The 23,102-nt window shown below is 38.2% G+C and overlaps 1 long non-coding RNA gene across 1 annotated transcript in view; it reads right to left on the bottom strand.

Annotated features, from left to right (window-relative positions):
* Positions 1–22,347, bottom strand: part of LOC146546869 (uncharacterized) — a 118,895-nt gene extending 96,548 nt beyond the window's left edge. Inside the window, exons 1-2 of the long non-coding RNA XR_014890635.1 lie at positions 20,802–22,347; positions 16,186–16,302 (exon numbers count right to left, since the gene is read on the bottom strand). This is a non-coding gene — a long non-coding RNA (uncharacterized LOC146546869). The remainder of the gene's footprint in view (positions 1–16,185; positions 16,303–20,801) is intronic.
* Between the last annotated feature and the right edge of the window lie 755 nt (positions 22,348–23,102).

Genomic DNA, 23,102 nt, shown 5'->3' with positions numbered 1-23,102 from the left:
CATTCAACACGTTCCAGTCCACCCGCGACCCTGAGTTGAATAAGCGGCTAAGAAAATGGATGAATTGATGGACGGACGGTAAATCTCAAGGATACATAAAATCTGTCTCTGAGAAAAGCAAAAGAAAACATACTTTGGCTTAGATAATGTTTATTCAGTTACTGTATCTCTCCCATTTTATGTATTTTCTCATGCAGAGTAAAAAATGAACAAGGATAAGGTTTCACAGAATTCTGTTTTAGCTTTTGGCAGATAGGATAATTTGTGTCTAAATGTAATGTTTCATTCATAAAAGAAACCTTTAAAAAAAAGTCATTTACATATTTAGGTCATGTAAAGTGTGGCTTCATTAGCTTTGATGAAAAAACGAAATACAATATAAATAAGACACATTAATGTAAATCTTTTTATCTAGTCTAAAACCACCCATCTGGCCACAGTGGGTTAATTTTAAATGTGCATCATACACATTTTATTCTTTTAGTGAAGGATCTCTGCTGGTGTAAACTAAATAATGAGTGGAGACATTACAAGACGTGTGCACTCTGAATCATGTACTGTATATATTATCTATAGTCATTTAAAATAGGAAACATGGGGAGTGGGACTGCCACCAGCCCTCAGCAAAGTAAATGACATGTAAAAATGCTTGGAAGCTCCATTTACATCAGCTTTAATCCTACTAGCAGCCTTTTGCAAGAAACTTGGGCTTGCAGAACACACCCTGCCTGCTTAGTTTATACAGAAATAAATGATGCGTTGCTGTCATAAAAATGTAGAAAGAAAAAATAACATTCCCATATTTTTCTTAGATTCGGTATTAGATTTCCAGTTCAGTTGAATTCATGCAAACTCTTAAAGAGTTAAACTGAAGTCTCACATTTTCACCCTTTCAGATTAAAAAAAAAAAAAAAAAAAACAAGAATAAAAGTGATCCGAGAGATAGCTCTGGCCCTCATGTGGGGGCCAGTGGTTGCAGGGGATATGTATATCTGCAGATAAAGCCTTCTGTTCCGAAACAGTATTTACCAGGCCTTTTTAGATACACATCAGCTGTGAAGCCATGGGTCCAGCCTTCATTATACTGTGTGAATCTTCCCTCATTTAGCCCGGATAGCATCTTCTTTCTTCCACCTCCAAATACCCCCATCCACATTGCCATTCGCTCTGCACAGCTAGCGAGCAAGATGTTGCCATTGATGGTGGCAAAATAGCTGGAAACAAATGCCTTTGTTCAGTCTTTCTCCGAGACCCCCCCGGTCGTTTTTGACAAACCTCGAAAGAGCCGAGAAATCAAAAAGGTGCTCAAGGAGACGACACAAAGTCAGGAGGGGCGAGGTGCAAAGACCACCGTGCGATAAGGGGGCAGGATAACCTTTGAGAAGTTATCTGGGAAGAAAAAGAAACAATAATATCAAGAAGCGATCTTTCAAAAACTGCATCAACACTGCACACCCCGGAAAAAGCCATCCTCGACTTTAAAGCATCAAACACTAAATTTACGTGCAAGTATGTCAGAAAATGACTGAACTGACTGTGAAATTTAGACCTGACACTTCAACATGCAGTGATTCATGTGAGAAAGCAGAAAAGGCGAGATGTGCTGACCTCTACCGCAGCTGTAATTAGAGACGCTCTGTCCCGATCTCATAGCTGTCATACTGCTGTTTGACAAGAGAAAAATATCCTTTATATCCACATGCACTGACAGATGTTAACAAAATGATCGCTATCTGAGCTTTGCGAGTGTAGTTTACACAATAAAACACAAAAATGTTCCAAAAAATTCCCAATTTTAATGCCAAAATACAAACAGTGTTACAAACACACGACAGTATTATTCAGCTCATGGGTCAGACGACATCCTCTCATTGGCAAGATGCGCCCCGTGACACTCTATTGACATTTTTCCCCTGAGAACACAAGACCCGGGAAGCATAAACATTGGCTTGCGAGGCGTGCACTTGCGCTGATGTTGAGATGGGACCATTCCCATATCAGATTTCCGTCATATTTCTCCGGCTGACTAGACTAAGCACAAGTCAGAGGTATGAGCCGATAAAGGGTGTCTTTCACACAGCAACAACACGTACCAGTGTGCTTATCACCTCCGTTCCTAACATGCAATCACAAGGAGGACAGGAGAAAGATTGTTACATTTGGTGATTTGTTTTTTTTTTTTTCTTCTTTTGGTGACTGATAAAAAAAAAAAAGTGGAATCTGAGCAGGAAAAGCCCGTCTCTGCAGGCACGACATGAGCCGGTGCTAAGGCAGGCCTAGATTTGTTCCCCTATGTCTTAATGTAAATAAAATGCTTTGTTGGGTGGCAACAGCAATAAACACAAAAGGTGCGAGCCGGAGAAGACGCAGCCAAAGCAAATGCTGAAAATTAGATCATGAAATGAAATCAAAAAGAGAATCATTTTATGCTGAAGGTGACAAAGAGAGATGAAAATGTATAGACTGTTGTTATTAATATGAGGCATTAAAGGGCTTTCTTTCCATTCAAATCTGAGCTTTTAGTCTGAAAGCCACTGAAGGTTAAGGCTCGCTTTTATTCCTTTAGCTGTAATGGCAGCAATTAAAAAAAATATATGGTAAACTTTTTAAAGAGCCCTTTCTCCAAGATGAAAAACACTGTGTAGCAAAATGGTAATAATATATTCATCCCTAGGTAAACATCCCTGCCATGTCCTTTATAAACAACAGCGGTGAACAAAATGAAAGTGATAATTTCTCTCCCTTTGAGAATTCTCTTCTTTAATTCTGACAGTAAACTCGTGGCTGTTACGGGGTGTTAAGTAGGATTTAAAACTTGTCAGACAAGACATGTTTGAAATTGCTTTAAATAAGTGCACTGTGTTGCTGTCAACCACAGGCTTAGAGGAAAATATCCCTACAATTGAAGCACTCATCTGGGCTCAGAGAGCTGTGCCCCAGCAACCGGCGCCAATTTCTTCCTCCTGGTTGCCGGCTCTAAGTACTGTGAGCCAGCACCCCCTGCTGGACGAGGGACACGCTGCCACAGTATCAGCTAACATTCAGGTGACGTTCCCATGCTCATCCGTGTCTGGGTGGCTGTCTGTGAGTTAGGTCCTTATGATTTAGAAATCAATAAAAGAAAAAATGTTTTCAGGTGTACAGAAGATGTGTTTTTGACCTCACATAGCTGCTCGCTGAGTCTTTTTTCCTTGTCATTGGTGATATAGTTTTCAAGCAAGTGTCCATGTCTTCTTACACCATTAGCCTCTACTGAACCTGTGTTCTCCGGTGCCAACGGCCAAGTCTATACGAGCGCCTTGCATGCGAGTGCAGTTTTAAAGCGTCTCAAATGCATTTTTCTTATTATAGAAATATCCTTGGAGTATAAATGGAGAGGAGAGTAATATCAGTGTTTTAATGAGTTCTGATTCTACCCTGAATCATCTGACTCCCGCAGCTTATAAAGCTTCACTGAGATTTGTCCTGAACTTCAATTGAGAAAGAATCAAAGCGTTTTCAAAAATTTACAGTATCACCAACTTCCGTGAGAGTGTAATAATTTCTCCTTCTCGATTCCTGCAAAGACCTAATTGCTGAGTATTCATGTTCACTGTGAAGTCGAAAGACGAGTCTAATATGGGACTACAAACTAATATTTCAGCGCAAGCTAGTATTATTTGGAACATGTAGTAGTTGTGTGTTCATTACTGAAGCACCTCAGATGTTATTTTGTACATTTTGTGATTGCTTTTCTTTTCTCTAAAAAGAACAACCCATTCAAATTACAAGTAAAGAATTCTCAGTTTAAGATTTTGTTATTTCCAGCAAATTCTAAGTTTATTCAATTAATCTGTAGCAACGTTTGGTTAAAATATTTTTAGGCAGACGCAAATAATGTTCCTTCTCCAACGTGTGAGTTTTCAGGTTTTCTCTAGATTTTTAAATGGTCGTGAGACAAAAAAGGAAATATTTCACCATTTATTATTTGAGGCAGAAAACAACTAATCGCAAAAATAAATAATAGATTCTTTAATAATGCCGATATTTGTTCCTGAACTAAAGATCCAGTTCTGCTCATTAGAATTCCCTCCAAATGCTCTCTCACTCAAATTTACTGCCGTTTAATCCGCTACAAGCATGAAGCAGGAAGAAGCCATGGCACTGCTGGCACTGCTGAAATTTTCTGCAAACACACATTACAGGAAGGGGTTAAATCAGCTGTTGTCAAGTGCATCACACAACTTTTTGTATTAGTGTAATAACTTTGGCTTCTGCGTCTCAAATTGCTTGTATTTCCCAGTGAAAAGAGGAGGGAAAGAAAGCGCGGGGTTGTGATTTGAGGGACTAAACCTCTGCAGCACCTTGTCCTATGATCTGGCACACTCTCCTGCCAAGACAAGTCTTTATCATACAAAGGGATTAGATTGCCCAGTGTAAGTGCCTTCAAGTTATTAGCACCTTCTTATACAAAGTATAACAGCAAACCCAAAGACATTGATTGCAGGGAACAGTTCAAATATGATTTCCTTATAGCTATTAATATGTATGCCTTAAATAGAAGCACACCGCTAAGCAGCTTATGATATTATGAAAAGAATGTTCCCTCAGGGGCATAATATGCCAGCAGTGACAGTAAGGAGAGATTCGTATTTACCCAGATTGGCTGTACTTACGTCAAGCATTCTCAGAGCTTGTGGGAGGGAAGATGGGGCAGTGGCAACAGCTCGGTTTCGATAAGCACTTACCGTGAATAAAAGACAAGCATGAAAGTGAGGTTTAGCCTCTTTAAAGATTCCCGACCAAATGTAGAGGCAGATAGGGCAGGTGCCTTTGGTTCCGGACGTGATTAGCTGTCTGTGCAGCACTGTTCCCACAGAAATGAGACATAGCAGAGACATTGTCCAAGCTTGTCCAGGTGGGGGACCTGTCATCCCAAACCAGAGCTTAGCAGTGCAGTGCTTGGAGCGAAAGATTAGGACCCAGAAATTCAGATTTTTTTTTTTTTTTCTCAATGAATGCTTAATTCAAAACTGTTTTTTTCTCTCCCTTCTGCATGCCTCATACCAGCTTTCATTTTATTCTATTCATCTTCACCTCCATATTATATTGATAATTTATACCTTGTCTCTCGTTTTCTCCTGACAGCTTTATAAGCTTCCATGTCGTGCAGACATTTTTAGGTACAAATGTGGTTGACAGACATCACCGTGTGCGCTGGTGAAAATATGACTGTGTGCACTCTTTTAACCGCTTTGTTGAGAGATGCAGTATATTAACACTGATCTGTAAATGTGTATTAATTCTGCCTTATGACCAAAACTAAACCATCTACAGCAGAAATGATCCTTTGAGCTACAACAAGCATGTGTCCTGTGATCACGACAAATCTGATGTAATTATTGTAATATCTGACTTGCCCTGGGTTTGTGATTGCAGAACATGCCAGGAGAAATCCCAGAAATGAAAAATAAAAGAGCAAAATTATCAAAGGGGGTATAATGTGTGACCATTTTGCTCTCTTTCGCTTAGGTGATGTCCAGCCTGCACTACTGAGCTGGTAAGCAGTCGAGCATGAAGGGCAAGTCTTTGGTGAAAGGTGACCAGGTTTGAAAGCCTTGGGATGGGGAACCAGACTCTAACAAATGTGGTGGATTTTCTTTAGGATATACATGTTCTGCTATTACAGCCTAAACTGTGCTGTTTATTATATTTTAAGAATTAAAGTTGAATTATTTCTAGGAAAACGATTTCTCAAACACTATCCCTCTGCGAGGCTTTAAGGGGCAATGAGTCAGATTTACTGCCCCACAGCTCAGCAGATATCTGTGATGGATTGGCAGGATTATTGATCCATACCAATGACTGCTTTGCAAAAAGCAGAGATTTGCGGTTTTCCAAACTCACTTTCCACCCAATACGAGTGGAAATAAAGACGCTTTATGTCTCTCTCCCAACTGTTCAGAGAAAAGACGTTTTTTATCCATAAGTTCCATCATTCATACAGTATCGTACACTGTATTTATTATCACTTCACTTACTCATCGCTACTGTTAAAACATGACTGTACTGTTGACTCACTATTGCTCATGAGGTGCAGCACATATGATAATTTTAACATTCTCTTTGTGTCACACCATAATATGAAGCATCCAGGATGCTGTGTGAGCAGATAGGCAGGCTGAAAAGTACAGTACAATCATTAAAATGCCTGTCATCTTCACAGGTGATGATTCCTCAGAAACAAAATACTTAATATAATGGTAAAATAGGTACGCTCTTGGCTAAATATTAAGTAAATGTAACAATGATAAGGTATAAACTACTTCACTACAGTAGAAACAGTAAATGCCAGAGTGCTACTTGACAAATTCAGGTGCTCTTTGGAATTAAGGACTCCTCAAGGAGACAGACGGGGATTAGAGACGTACTTTGCTACGTCTAACCCCTGTCTTACAGTTATAACGTCTGAAGTGAACAAAAGTGGTAGCAATAAATTTGTTATTTAGTATGGCAGTGATCTCAGAGACATAAAGAAACACCAAACATAAATTTAATGTAAACAAGTCCTGCATTTATGCTTTTTGTGTGAAAGTCACTTTTTAACTACTGAACCAGGTGAAGGTAGGGCCTATTTTAACTAGTTTTTCTCTGCTGGTTAACTAGTTTTTCTCATTAGCAATGTTTATGGTCCCAGTAATAACTGTGCTCTAAAACATTTACAAAAGCTCTTAATATATTTAATGGTTAAATTGAAATATAATCTTCAACACTGGAGGATTTTTTAAAAGAAAATAGAAATTCATTTCAAGCCAATCACAGGGCAGCAACTTAACTGAAATATCCAAAAATGCCTACTTAAGGTCAGAAGAGAATAGCCAGAGCATCTTTAAACACAAAACATATTTGAATCTACAGAGGCAGAAGACCACACCACATTAATATTCACACACTGGGTGCCCCTCCTGTCAGCTAAGAACGGGAAACTGAGGCTACAATTCCCAAAAAAAGGATAATAGGATAATAGAAGACTAGAAAAATGCTGATATGATGAGTCTGTTAGGGTCAGAATTTGACACAAACATGAAAGTATGGATTCCCCATGCCTTGTGTCAACTGTTTCAACTGAACCTTCTTGAAATACCACAGTTTACCAGAGTTATGTTGCTGACCACGTCCTCTATGACCATGGTGTACCCATCTTCTGGCAGCTGCTTCCAGCAGCAAGATAACGTGCTGTGTCACAAAGCTCAAATCATCTCAAAATGGTTCAAGTGGCCATTTAAGTGGCCTCAGCAGACACCAGATCTCATTCCAATAAACCACTCTTGGGATATGGTGAAACAGGACATTTGCAATACGGATGCGCAGCTGACAAACCTGCAGCAACCATGTAATGCTATCAACATGTCAATATAAACCAAAAGGAATGTTTCCAGCACCTTATTGAATCTGTGCCATGAGAAATTACGGTAGTTCTGAAGCTAAAGGGAGGTCCAACCCAATGCTTACAAGCAGTACCTAATGAGGTGGCTGGTCATTGTATATAAAATGGACCAAAGGTACAAGCTCTCTATTATTTTCAGCCTTTTACATAAGTTCCTGTCAAAGTATGGTTAATTAAATGCAATTTTATTTATATAGCGACAAGTTAGCATCTCACTCAATGACATTTGGTATTCAGACCAACCTACCTTCCAATTGGTAGGTGGCCTGCTCTACCACCTGGGCTACTGCCACCCCAAAGTAAAGACTATAATAATACATAGAAAACAAAGAAAACTCCAACAATCACACGCCCCCCTGTGATCAAGCTCTTTAAAGGCAATAAAGACAAGAACACACCAAGAAAATTAATGTCACACCTTAATTTTCACACTTACAGTATTACCCAGTGAAGTGATAAAAAAAATATAACATTTACATCACTGAAGGACAAAGGCTAAAAACACTGTCCTTTTTTGTCCTTTTTCCTCATAGTCTGCAATAAAACCTCAGCTTGTTGGCAAAATTTCAAACTTCAATGAGCAACAAGGTGTTTGATGTGCCACTAAAACCCAAGCAGGTGAAGGCTAAACTGAAGAAGGTGGTTAAAATGGAAACACAAAGAAAATCAAACAACAGCAGGATTGTGAGCAACAGTGAACAGCAGCAGACGCTATAGTATGCTTTTAATGAAGTCAGTTGACAAATGGCTACTGAGTCACTTACTGTGCTCGTGATATGAAACTGGTTTCTGAGTGATCAAGGTCTTTAAAGTAAAACTGCAGGTAAGACTAAAATATGTCATTTAGCTGTCATTTGACTGCATCTTTAACAAGTTTCTGGAACAAATAATGACATTTTAGAATATAGGAAAACAACTCCTGTTTTCTTTGTTTTTATGAGTATAAAACATTAAGAAGCTTAGTTTTTCCTACTTTAAGTCTACTGCCCGGGGAAATGACCTTGGATGCAGCTTAAAGACCACACATTTAATGACTAAAGAAAAATCAGAGATATGTTCCTTAAAGCATTATACTTATTATAGAAAACATGACCTGTGTTCAGATTTTTTAGAGACCAGAGGAGTACGATGTTGTTTAAAACCTGCTCTAACACGATAATATCATAAAAACCACAGAGCATTGGTTCGGTCAGATTACAGTTACAGTTTAGTACAGTGTAGTTTAAGTGTTGTGGTTAGTAGTTTGTTCTTCTGGGAGTGTTGTTAAAATGCCGAGCTTGACTGACATGAAAAAGCACTTTTATATACCTGGAACAAGAAAAAGTTTTGTCCCCTTAAATTATTTTTTACCATCAATATGGATACTGGTATGGCCCGAAGTTGTCAGTGTGGCCACTTTGACAGACTGGTTTGCTGACATCAGCTGTAACTGGTCAGTGTCTGCTAGGCCTCACCTTAACTACTTCATTTCACTGACCTGGATGCCTTCACAGTGTTCGGAATTTTGCTTCGTTTTGGAACATTTTCTAATAAATAATATGACTTGCTGTGAATTATAAACAAAGTTTATGCTTCAGTTTTGCTGAAGTTCAATTATTTTCTTAGTCTGCTGTTTAGCGTAGTTTAGTAGATTCAAAAAACATTATGGTCAAAATGCTAATGCTGAGACTTCAAACTAGGCGACTGCCACACAATTGCCACATTATTACAGGTTTTCCTCCAAGTATCGCTTTAAACCCTCCAGACTAAGATATGTGATATATTAAAATTCAGTGGTGGCAGTTTAAAAAAAAAAAAAAACTTGCCCTTGCTTGTCCCTTTAACTTCTAATTTGTTGTCATTTTAAAAAGTAGCTCCAATTTTCTAACAGATATTTTCACTTAACTGAAAGCACATTTGGCGAAAGAAATAAGGTTTCATTTATATACATGATATGGTAATGTCACATTTGTGCATGTCCCAGTGAATCTCAGCATGATAACCATTCCACTACACAGTTATTGAATCAACATGGCTGACATGGGCATCAAATGAGCATCTGTTGGGATTTTTTTAGCCTATTTCCAAATACATACCTCCAGGCAGTGGAACAGCATTAGCTTACAGCTGTTGTTATTGGTGGTTTTTTGGTGGGAGGGGGATTCCCCCTATTCGGGTTCAGATAATTCATAATTGCACACATGTACTGATGCATCTTCATTACTTAGGGCTATACAAAAGTTTCCTTGTTTACATCTGTAACCTGTAATTTTATGAAACCATGGTTCAATCCCTATGCTAGCAGTGTCACTCTGTGCTTCATATCTGCTCTTCTAAGTGCTGGTGACCAGCAGCGAGAGCTCCAAGCGTTCAGGCTGATGTGCATACTCGTAACCAATCACATCTGTCACACTCGCAACATTCTCTGGGGTCAGATCAAGGCACATTGATATTTCATGTGACCTATTTCTACCGAGCATGTCGCAAATTATATAAATTTTCACATCACAAATGTAGTCTGCGGCAGAATTAGAGAGGTCATACTTCTTCAATTTTTCATCTCAGATATCAAAATAAATTGCAGACTGGTTGCATGTTGCATTATAAGATGCTGCTCTGTACAGAAAATGCTATAGCAGGCAGGCAGTCACAATGTGACCCTAAGTGTCCTGTTAACCATCCACACAATCACAGTTTTGCGAAGTAGCCCTTCATGGGTCAATTCCTGCTGGCAAATATGGCAAATAACCAAAATATGGTAATATGCGTATTGATATTGGACTAAGCACCTCCTGAACAAGCCCCAACAATGATCTCACCCTGACCCTAATGTTTATCGACTCAATTATCCTTCTATCTCCACATTTGGAGCGTACACTTGGACTACTTATTCGTCCTGCGTAAAAGATGAAAGCAGGTGAAAAGTGTGGCGAGGAAAAAATGAGGGATGTGGAGAGAGAGTCAAAGAGTTTCATTTATAAGAGGAGGGGGGCATTATGAGCACATTTATCCAAAATTGGAAAATAATGAAGAAAGATTAAAGCCCTCCCAGTATTTTAGATGTTCCAAATGGACAACCAGTCCTGTAGTTGACAATGGACCACAGAGAGTTCCAGACACCATTATGTGCCACAAATAAGAGACTGACAATGTGAAAGCCTCTTTGCAAGATAGAGGGAAAGAAACTTGAATCAGGTCTACTTGTTCACATCTCCTTTCATACATCTTGTGTTGTAGTGACAAGACAAGAGATAAGCGCTCACTGTCTCAAATGAAGTAAAAGAGGGAAAAAAAGTGTAAAGAGGCTTTTACATCACCCATTATGGCTGTTATTATATTCCATATTTGCAAGTGCAGCTGCTACAGGCTACTCCTGCTGACCTCTGAGTCCAGAGCCGCACTGTAATATGTGCAGCTAACGCAAACCTATGCAGGGACCTGCTCATTCAGGCCTTGCTGCTGCTGATTAAATTATTTAAAAAGCTGAAATATATGCTTTATTAGTTCCGTTTTTCATCGAGTGTTCTTGAATGAATCGGCTCCTTTGAACTTGGGGCGCAGTTTCAGCTCCACATGACAGGTTGAGCATTTTGTTCAGCGAAGCTAGATGAGAACTACAGCCTCCCATCACCTCCACCTAAGCTGAGAAAATACAGACAACCAGGTCACAGAAATTCTGTCACAAGTTATTGGGCACCTAAGAGTGTGGGAAATCCTATGGCGCAATATTATTCTCTGTAAATCTCAAACTGTGAATAACACAAGCCAAGCAATTTAAGCAGGAAGGTCATAGCAAAGTAAAGCAGGAAAATTGCCACAAAAAAAAAAAAAAAAAAGGCTTTCTGAGAGAGTGAAATAGATGAGAGATGTAGGGAGATGAAAAGTTGACGGGCTACCCAGGCAGGTCTACAAAAAGTAATGAATATCCCTTGGTGTGGAGCGATTTTGAGGAACTGTCATACTGAATGAAGTGAGATAAAAATTATATTTCACCCAGATAAAAAAACCAACCATTACAAAAGCAGAAAGGACATATGTCTGCCTGATGCTGCCCTTAATCCAAGACAAGGCCTGACAGCCTGCGCCATCAAATGTCAGCGCCACTGAAGCATCAAAACAGTGATTATACAACACATATGGCAAAAATAAAATAAAAAAATAACACAATTTAAGAATATAAAGTCTGAATTTTAGGCAACTTTCAATTATCTGATGTCATTTTCACATGAAAAATGGTGGAAAATGGAGCTGAATATGCCCCATTATTCCATGTATTTTTAGGATGGATTCTGAAAACAACTTTTTAAAGAATGAGCTGTATTAAAAAAATAAATCATTAAAAAATGAATCAAAATGCGTGTGCAGGGTTACAGCTTTTATCTGCCTTCATCTCAAATGGCCCAAAATGGTCCACAAGGCTATCAGCTTTGAAATGTGCATCACGGTGTCAATCGGTTGAACACGTCGGGTGCGGGGTGGGGGGGGGACCGTCTATGAATTCAGACAAACTTTTCCCCCTCCCCTCACATCCTTTTATCAATTCAGTTTCTTTTGTGCAGCACAGAATGAATTGAGCAGCCATAGATTTTGCCTTGTGTGTACAAAATAACGTGTCCTTCACAAAAGAATACAGTCATGCTTCTCATTCCAAAGTCTTAGTGCTTTTTCCTTGAATAAATCATCCACATCTATGGAATCCTTTTCATTTCACAACACAAGCCCACCTTTCACAGTGAAAAGAAAAGAGTCTGAATTACTTCAAGCTGAAGAGTTACCTTGCATGGAGAGGAATTAAGGACCATTTGCCAATATTGTGGATCAACTATGCTGAGAATAAAAGCAGCATTCTTGTGTTACCTTCTGAGGAATTTCACCACAAAGGACTTCAAACAAGGACCAGCATACAATTCACAGACTGATTTTTACTTGAGGGACCTTGGACTCACAACAAACCGTCTTCAGCAAAGACAAGCATAAAGGGAAGCGTCTGAATACTCGTTGTATTACCCTCTTGGCCTTTGTCAGCAAGAACGTAGGCTGTTTATTGTACGTCAACGGATGACCTCAATCTCATAATTTATCACAGTCGTGCTGGAAAGTGAAAGGCTGTTTCTGGAAACTGTTGTTTTCCATTGTTCAGCCCTTTCGTTAGTTTCTGCATATTTCTGGGCACCTTTACATGCCCCCGTACGTTGTACAATGCGTTACTAATACAGAGAAATTCAAAAACTAGAAGGACAATTGGAGAGCAGAGAAAGAGCGCAATCCAGATCTAAAATTTTATGGGATCTCTTTTGTCAGTGATCCCCTCTAGCGAGTTTCGGTCACATCGGACACTTTGCTTTTGCCTACTCGTGTAAATACGCAAACTGATGAACAAATGGTAATGAAAATATCAATTAAAACGGGGATAGCACGCGTTCTTTCTGTAGAGCTTGGAGACGTCAAACTTGGCAAAAGTCATGTGACTATGCAGGTCTGATGTTTGCACATTTCATCGTCAATACTGGAAGTTGGCTGACTATCCCCTGCTGCTCTTAAAAGGTGCCCACACTCCCACCTGAGTGACACTCACTTGAGCTCTGCTCCAGTCTCTAGACCCTCTAACAGCAAGATAAGACTCTTATCACCTCCAAGAGTGAAGATTTGGCCTCAATCCAAGAGAACCAACGGAGCAGGAAAACCACTGTCTAGACACTTAAGGTGAACTAAAAGCAACAATGCTCTGTTTGACAGGAAATACTAAAGGGCTGTCGCTGAGGCACGGCAAGTCGAGGAGGCTGTAGTTCAGACATTGTCATTGTGCAAAAGGGCCTCACCAGATCCCCTTTCCTGCAGTCATTTTTCATCACCAGCTAGCATGAACCTTCTGCAGGACAGGGAAAGAGATGCTGAGGAGTTCTGATACCGCATTAATCCCATCAGACCAAAGGTATCCTGTATGGGTCTCTTACAAACCCACACGTTCAGGTTTAAATCATGACAACAAAACATATTTTTAAAAAAAACTGTCCTTGCATTTGTCAGGGTGATTCTCTTAACTAATTTACTGCCACCTGTCAGTCACTTTAATAGTGTTAACGACACAGCAGGAATGTGTGTCACGGCACCCACGTGTTTGCATATTTGCATGTAAGAACAACAAACAAAATATTTACCCAACAACAAAACAAACTGCACATCCACAGGGCACCGTTAAGATAAAGTAACTCAAATTTGCTGCATTTTCTTTATGTACAACAAAAAATAATACTAGAAAACACTTGCTTTTACTTACTTTCGCCAAGGTAATCTAAAATAATTACTGAATGCAACAAAATAAATAATTGTTACTTAACATAACAGCTTTCCCGACCTGATGTTTCTGTGACTGCTCACACAACTCAGAGAAACAGACTTTTAAACACTACAGAAATTAACGGAACAAACTGCATTTAAGTATTCATGAGTCATGATAAGAGCTAAAGCTTAAAAAACATTGGTACGCCCCTTTAAATATAACTATTATTTATGTATCTAACAGGTTTATGACCCAGTGCAAAATGAATCAACTGTTTCACCCAAAAGTCAAGTTAATTGCCATTCAAACAGTTACCTTAAATTCAGTGAACAAAAACAACTTTTAAATTATGAGTTCGAGATGCAACAACAAACAGTAATGCTCTGTGCCATCTTGTCTGTACATCAGGGTGTTGTGGTAAGGTTTGTCTTAAAAACAAGGCTGAGCAATGAGAGATGGCAGCAGCTGCGGGCTGGAGCGTGCAGGAACATGAGGCTATGTGTGCTATCTAACACCTTTTATGTAGAAACTCACCTCAAGTTTTCTCTTTTTCTCTCCCCGTGCTTTGTTTAAGTGGTAAAACAATTTAAAAACAACACCCAGATGTGTTTCGGCACAGCAGCCAAATCAGATTACCTAGAAAATAACTTGCTAAACACAGACTGCAATGCTGGGAAGAAAAAGCGTCAAACATTTCCTGCGGTCTTATCATTTTGCAGTGTTTTTTTGTTTTTTTTCTTCAAGTATCACACACTACAGTGCTAAAGGCTCGCTTTGAATCATATAAATTAAAGCAGCAATAAACATCAAATGACAACCTCCCTCTTGGCATGTCTGTACGGAAACCTGGCTTTCAGTTTTAAGCAGTTATTCAGCTAATAACTTGTGAAGCTAATGCTTGTGAAGCTCGCACACAAGAATTTCACTCACATGTACTGTACCAATGTACCTGCACATGTGATGTGACAATAAAAAGTGATTTGATTTGATTTAATAAGTAGCAAGGTTTTGTTTCTAGCCAATCCAGTGCAATTAATGCTAACTGAAAACTATCATATTATTCTGCCAGTCAGTGATTTACTTATATGTGCTTTTTATTCATGTCAGTTTCTTTCACTCTCTTTTCCACTTCTTCTACCGCTTTCAGCAGCTCTTAAAGTACTCAAAGTTGCTCTGGTTGGTCAACCATGCACTATCTCAGCTGATACACCAAGGACCATAAAAGCTCTATTCTCTTGTTGCTTGTTAGTTTCATAAATGATCCTTTATTTTCCTCTTGTGCACAGTGATCAACAGAACCATGCATTATTATAGAGCCTCTACAATGTTAGCAATGACATTTACAGAGGCAATTTAGCAAATTCATTTTTAAGTAGATATTATTTCACTAAGACTTCACTTCATGATTTTCACAGCCAAAAAAAAACCCCATTATATCCACTATGAAAGTATGAATATGAAATGTCCAATTTCATGTTAAAACATTGCCGTCATCATACAAACGCTACTGATGCAAACACACCTTTGCCAGCTCATGAGGATATTAAAGACCCCCCCCCTCTCTCGACTCGAAGTGCTTATAATGTGTTATTTTTGAATGTTTGAGCTTCACCCTTCAGAATGACGTGCAAACCCATGCGGGCTGTTCTCAAACGCTGAAGGGGAGAAAAGTATATTTTCACTTGCTTTGAATCCGAATTTAAGATGTGCACCTGCAGGTCTGATTTTGTGAAATCACAAGTAGTCTGGCAGCCAAATGTGGTCCAATATATAATGTCAAAGGTTGTTTGAAGCATGTGAGCAGGAGCAAGAATGTTGCTGTGTGACTACTGCGAAAATATGGGAGTATCTTATCGAACTTTTGTATTGGCTATCCATGTTAAGCAGGATATTATTCAAACTGATTGTTTTTGTATGTCTTAAAAATGTGGTAGGGAAGATTGTTGTCTAGTGCATGGTGGGAAAACAAACAAACAAAGCTATCAGCTAATGGGTAAAAAACAGGACATTAGAAATAAAACTGCAATTTTTGTTTTTTAAATTAAAAAATATAGAAAGGATTTTGATTTTGCAGATTCTTTTGTTTACATTTTAATTGCACAAAGGGCATGGAAATGGCTGGAAAAAAAATTTCCTGGCCAAATGTGACCCCTACTGGTCAGTATAACAGATTCCCCACCATCACAGCCTGCTTTTCTTTGCTCCTTTTCACTCCAGAAGTGCTGACACAGTCAAATAAATATTTGAGTTATGTGGCCTGCCCATTCTCACGCTAAAATCTTGGGATACGGTACTCCTATCCTGTCAACGGATTCAAGAATTCGCCGAAATGTGGTTGTTGATTTTTTTTATTATTATTAACTTGACCGAGTCAAACCCAATGCAAGGCAAATCAGAAGGCAAATTGAAGTAGGGTTTTTTATGGAAGTGTTCAAGTTCAGCAATATTTCATGTGGCCAAGCCTTTTCCGAGAGCGTGTGTCAGGGAACGTTGTATTCACCAGCATATGAATGTGTCGCCTCTCATCATTTGATTGAGCCCTGCCAGTCTTGAACGCAAGGGGATTCCACAGTCTGCCAGTGCCATTTACTGCCAGGGCCCTAAAATCCAAATTGACCTAGACACACAGACAGATGGAGAATTTCTTTTAGCAACTAAAATATGAAAATTAGGGAGGCAAGCCAGGAGACACTATGGCAATTTCTACTTTTCTTTTATAACTATTTACTATTTCAATCATGTAGAATAGCTTAAGATGAACACCATAATGTTTAACTAGATGCATCTAACACACAGGATGTAAACCATCAAACTCATTATAAACTAGATGAAAATGACTAAATTCAGCCGGTATGCCAAAACAGGTAAAATGTACACTCAGGGTCTGAATGGTTTTCTTTCCACTGGTGGAGAGAAAACTTGTCAATTTATTTTTTCTGTTAAAACTACCAGGAAAGCAAGAATTCAAATTTAACAGAATAAGAGAAAAGGAAGAAATGTTACTTATAATGTCACAGCGGGTGAAAGACTTCAAAAATGTAACAAGCATTTCCTCTCAACACCTGAAAAACAGCAGTGAACAGTATATTTCAGTGAACAGTGAGGGGCTATCCACATCTGTTTACAATGAATTTAATATGTGAACATGTATGGGGTGAGCTGGACAGTAGTATAGAGGCTGCTGCTGGCTGAGAGATCAAACTCAAGTCTATCGATGCCATCTAGTGGATATAAGGATTTAAACTGTGGCTTCAACTGCAGCTTCATTCTCCATCACATGTGCTATGCAGTTCATACTTCTATTTGAAATTATAATAAAAAGAAATTTACTAGAACTTTGGGGTTTTTTTTAGAAAGGTCTTTTGCAGTCTTTTATTATTTGCCTCTTTTTTTTTTTTGGCAAATTCACCCAAATTTACAAAATGAAGAGCTTAACATACATTTTCATGATCCAGTCACTGGGTTCTTTGTGAATTTCCCAACAATGTCCTTCTTTTCTGGAGGCTAATGTCATGGCCCACTTGTCTGCTGCAGGAATACTGTACCAATGTCACTACTATATTCTCCATATAGAAATGAGATGCATGTTTAACTTATGTAGTTGCTTTTTCTGTTATTAGATGACAGAACAAGCATAAAACAGTGAAGTTAAACACTACATTGTTAGCTAAGTACATGCTGCTTTGCTAAGATACAAATTTCATAGACATGCTATGTGAACATGTACATATGTGAATATAATTACATGTAAAATCATCAATAATCAGACAGTTCATTTTAAAATCTTCAGCTAATTCACATTCATTAAGGATATCAAGCTGTGTAAACCGTTGTCACTCACTGAATGGTGCCAGCTGCAAAGAAACAAAAAAAATAAAGCAAGCAACTCTTACATTGAACAATCCATTAGGATTTTCTGAAAAGTTGCCAGATTTTCACGAGGTGCTTCTTTCAGGTCGCTAAATACTGCTAAATACTTCAAGCAGAAATATTACTCGATATACGCTCAGATCCTTAAAGAACAACGACCCCAAACTGCTCTCAAACGATAGTGTACATAGTTGGTGTAAACTTGTAACATGGTAGCTTCACCTGGTTTGGACTGGACTTCATTCTCATTTATATTTTTGAAGAAGCTCCACAGTAGCCATCTTTGGCTTTGCATGTACAGAGGCAATATCTAATCTTGCCACCTGGTTGCGAGCAGCTGTTCGTCTATTTTTGCTGGCTGGCAAACAGCTTCAAGGTGCATTACCTTTTGGATGTAGCAGCATGTTACAAACTGCCAGGCAATGATGGAAACAAGGGGGAAAAGTACATTTTAAGATAAGAAATACGAAGACCATTTATAACTTAATGATTATTTGAAAATCATTACGTTATATTTCTTTGGATTATTGTTGTCATTTTTGGTTTTTTGCTTTTAATACTTCCTGATTAGTTTGTCAGTTGGCTGAATTAATCAAATAATTGTTACAGATATTTAAATTGTATTGTTTGAAGTAGTTAACTTGCCATGATCCAAAACCAGATCCATTTGACCAAGTAGGACAGCATTTTTTTTTTCCATTCTGACATTCCTAAAAACCAAAATGGCTGAAAAATCAACCACAAGAAGCTAACATTGACCAAGATTTCCAACCCCCACATGTGGTAATCTCATACAGTATGGGTCAAATTTGGAGTTTGTCATTGGATGGCAAGTCGGAGACAGAAAAGGGGAAACAGAGAAAGAAAGTGTGAGAGAGATAACGGGCCACTTGGCTCTTTCATGTGGCAAGATGCAGGAGTAGATGGCAGCAGAGGCAGGTAATAAGATGACAAATGCCCAGAGACACAAATCCACCACTCAAATGTTTCTTTCATTTTCAAAATCAAACCTGCATTACCTTCCAGGCAACCTCAATGGGCAAAGAGATACCTGAGGCCACCTGGATCCCACTCCAAAGAGTTAGCCAAGACAATTTCCCTCAAATCACCTGCTATCTTAATCTGACAGCCAGACTCGATTACAAGGCGTAAAAATTGCTTTTCTTGCCACCAGCAGTGGTTGGGAAATTATCTTAATTGTGTCATGATTATGCCTCAGAGCTCTGGTGAGAGCTTTACGTTGCTCCTTTCAAACACAGGAGCGCTTCATGAGTGTTGAAAGTGCGACTATCAGCTTTCAAGAGGAGACCGGGGAGGGAGGAAAACATTCATCTCCATTTCTTTGCTGCCTGTTCACAAACATGTACACATGTAATCCACGAAAGGGAGGAGAGCTCTGAACCTTGTGATACTGAAAGAGCTCAGCAGAGGAATACTCAACAGTGATTACAAACTACCTTTTTCAGTAGTTTTCAGGAGCATCAATAGGAAGGAGGATTTCCAAAACAATGACCTGATAATGGTGACACCAACAGTGTTTCCTATTAGGATTTACACGACCTCTTAGCACCGATATCGTTCCTCAAATTATCTAACACACATCATCTTTGCCCTACATTTAGTTTCTTTGTCGTCTGCTCTACATTGTGGTGAATATTTCTCATATATGTATATACTGTAGAGGTGGGAATCACCATACATCCCACGATACGATATTATCACAATACTTAACGCACGATACGATATTATTGCAATTTTTTAAAAATATTTTGCGATATTCAGATTCTGTACATAAAGGTAAACTTTATCAATATTCATTTTATCTAATATCAAAGTCTCGCACTCAGTCTTTCTCTCATTTCAGTCAGTTTTATTGTTGACAAACTGAACGGTTTGTATTACAGTCTAGTCCAACTTAGCTATTCTGAACTATGCAATTTATGAAAACTATGCAGCCCCTTCAGCAACTGAAGAATTTGAAAGTAAATTAAAACAAAATATAATTTTACATTAAATAAAAAAGTTTTAAACTTAATTAAAATAAAACATGTCTTAAATTAAAATAAGTAAACTGTCATGTTTATTGCTGCCAAAAAAAAGTTAAACACATTTGGACAGTGAAGGAATGTCAGGATTCTTGCTCAGAAAAAGGATCAACAAAACCTTTTTTGTAACAAAATATCGATTTCTGCTGTCCCTGTATCGATACATTATTAGCAAACAAAATATCACGATACTACACAGAATCGATTTTTTCCCCCACCCCTAATATACTGCTCTATCAGCAAATTCAATAACAAACAGCAAACTGAACAAACTAATTTTATAGATTTTATCTTTTCGGTATGATGCTGGCCATCACACTAAATAACATTTTTAGTTTACCTTTCAGGTGTATTTGACAAACACAGGAAGTGACTGAGAATCTTCACAGACAAACACAGGAAGTCCTCCACATCAGTCTGGCAGTGAATTATCTGTTCGCTTATGTCAATAGTTTATTCAACCCTGCTCTTTCTCAACACTTTTCTGTCATATTAGTGGTTCTCAAACTGAGGGGCACGTTGTTTCTGATGGGGCACAGAACCACTGGACATGGAGCCCAGACAACTATATGAAAAACATGAACCGAAACTGTCATGAATGAACACGATAGTGTGTTGGTGCCGTTTTATTGACCTGCATTTAAGTGAAACTGAACACAGTATTTTTTGTTTGTTTTTTTTGTTTGTTTTTTTGTTAATGAAGGACAGAATATGAAGCAGCAAGAAAATCGAACATTTTTTAATTGAAGATATTAAGTTTTGATATAATTTTATTTCCATTTTTATTTATTAAAATAAAAATTTATTTACTCTAGATTGTAACCTTGTTGAGCTCCTTATTGTAACACATTCAACCACTCCCCTGACTTTTAGTTGTATTTTATTTAATTTTTTTATTTAATTTTTATTTATTTTATTTCACTACTTCCTAGTATTTCTTTTCTTTTTTTTTACCAACTTGAGCTGTTTTGTGTTGTCATTATATTTTGGGTTTGTTTGTTTGTTTGTTTCTGCTTTCTTAAAGCTTTTTTTTAAATACACTGTGTTCTGGCTTAGATCACAAATTACCGTCAGCATATTACTAAAACCCAACGAAGACGTGTGATACGAACAATAACAAATAAACAGACGTAGTTAAATTCACACTCAGCCACAGGTGTGACCAGGTGACCACAAACTGAGAAGAGATACTTTTACTCACTTTATTGATGTCCCGTCCACTTTTGTGTCTTTCATGAGGAAGGATCCACACTATGTTACGTCCGACGATTTTATTGAAAAAATAAATAAATAAAATAAACTCGATACAGCTGGAAGTTGTCCAAAGCTTTTGTTAGCAAACAGAACGCTGATGTTAGCTAGCTAACAATTCCAGGCTTGTTTCAGGTAACGTGTGACCGCTCCGTCCCAAGACCTTCCCATCCACAGTTATAGACTGACCTCAACTGTAACTATATTATTCTTATTTATTTAATGCTTATGAACTCACCTTGCTACAATTCATCAATTCAACCCTACTCTCGTTTGAGGCTATTTGATTTTTATCAGCCTTTACAACCCAGGGGGCGCTGTTTCACACATTTGCCCAGACTCAGAAAAGAGTAAGGACTACAAAGATGGTTCCATTTCCCACCTGACCCCCTCAGAGTCAGCCCGTTTTTTGCATTAGTTCATACTATGAGGACAAAATTTTGCCCTCATAAAATGAGTGTTTTCCAAACTACAGGCCAAACGTTTTAAATGTGCTCATTTTTTGTTTATTTTTGTCAGAACTCAACATCAAATTTCCAGGTCTGAAGACAACCAGATTCATTTTATGTCACAGTCTGATGACAACACCTGATTTCTGATAAGCATTTTTCTGTAATAACCTTTTGATTTCATCAGTATCACAGGTATCAGTATCACAGGTATTGTAGTTTCAACAGTACAACTACACCAGTTTCATGTCTATGACATTAGAGGAATAGAAACAAGCACTGATACCCTGGAAGTTTGATGTGTTTTATTTTAATAAACTGGAGAAAAGCTAAAAACTGGCATTTGGGGTAAACTTTAAAGGTTTGGATCACCATATGGGATAGCAGCTCAAAACAAGTTATGAAAAGTCTTTTTTATTTTTATTTTTTTTTTTTTAACCAATAATCAGGCTCATCTTCTGCCTGGATTTTTCTTTTTTGGCTTATTGATAAATCTGTGGCTTAAAATAAATTTTCTTATTATTTGATGAACGTGAAATGTTTTACCTATATTCTGTGACTTTATTTTTGCACTTTTTGTTGAAATTGTTTTTTGTTGTTGTTTGCTTGTTTGTTTTTATGTAACACCATGATGAGCACTAAGTTTTACATCACCGTTGCTGCCTAGTAAAGATATGCTGTGACATCTCCGGGACCTGAACATCACATTATTTTAACAGGATAAACACCAACAATGAAGGGATTTCTCATTAGGTTATTTATAAAAACATAAATTCTGGTGACTTTAAAACTGTTAAATTTGGTAAAATAAGACCGAAGTAGTGATACAATTCCTGGGATTTTTGCTCTGAATATTAGGAATCATGTTATTGTTCATTAATACAATATCTGACTAACGTTGCACCTAGTTTTAGATCACCACAGACATCAAATTAGAAAAGAGAAAACAATCTCGATGAGTCTCCATGCATGGCATGGGCAGATTATTATATTGATCGTGTTTTCTGTGTGTGAGAGTTCATTGAAAAATTAGAAATTCTGCTTGATAAGGGGGGGGGGGGGGGGGGGGGGGGGGGAGGATGAAGAAGCACAGAGCGTTTTCAATTTTTATTGACTTTTTTGGACAATTTCTTTTCCAGTGTCATCCATAACCGTTCACTTCAATGGTATTTGCATAATCTTTCATTCAATACTAGGAGGATAGAAACCAAGGTAGGCTGATGCTAGATGCTGAATTAGCAGCTGACAAGCTAAATCTGCACTCGAGCAAAGTAAACTAGTAATTGAGGAGGAGAGGTGGGGGGGCGGGGGGGGGGGGGGGGGGGGGGGGCGGGACTGTCCCGAGAGTTTGAGGAAACAATAGACATACCTTCCAGTTGTCCATTAAAAATGCACCTCAACATCATCTCTACCTGGTTTGTATCTTTCTAGTTGTAAGGCTGATTAAAAATAAAAAGGGCCATTGCTATTTAACAGAGCAATCTGCATAGCAACTGGAAGACAAAAGGACTGGACACTGACCCAATACAGAGGATGAGTAACACAGGACATCACTAGACAGGTAGTTGGCACACGATGGTCTGCCGTTTTGATCACAAACACACAGTCATTTTATTTTGTAGAGTGACTTACTTTTGAATGTCAAAAAAAGAAAAGAAAAAAAAAGAAAAATGAAAAGAAAAAAAAAAAAATATAGGTCCAACAGTTAGTGTGAGGTTGGATACGTTGGAGCTCTAGGCCTAGTGTTGCAAGAGGTTTAGTTCTGGCATGATCTCCAAGCATCTGGCAGTTTGAGTAGGTGC

Source organism: Mchenga conophoros, linkage group LG23, assembly GCF_057382185.1.
Source record: "Mchenga conophoros isolate Kocher_MC1m ecotype Shallow Benthic linkage group LG23, M_conophoros_male_GT1.1, whole genome shotgun sequence".
Classification (NCBI taxonomy): Eukaryota; Metazoa; Chordata; class Actinopteri; order Cichliformes; family Cichlidae; genus Mchenga; species Mchenga conophoros.
This window is presented reverse-complemented; position numbering and strand designations above follow the sequence as displayed.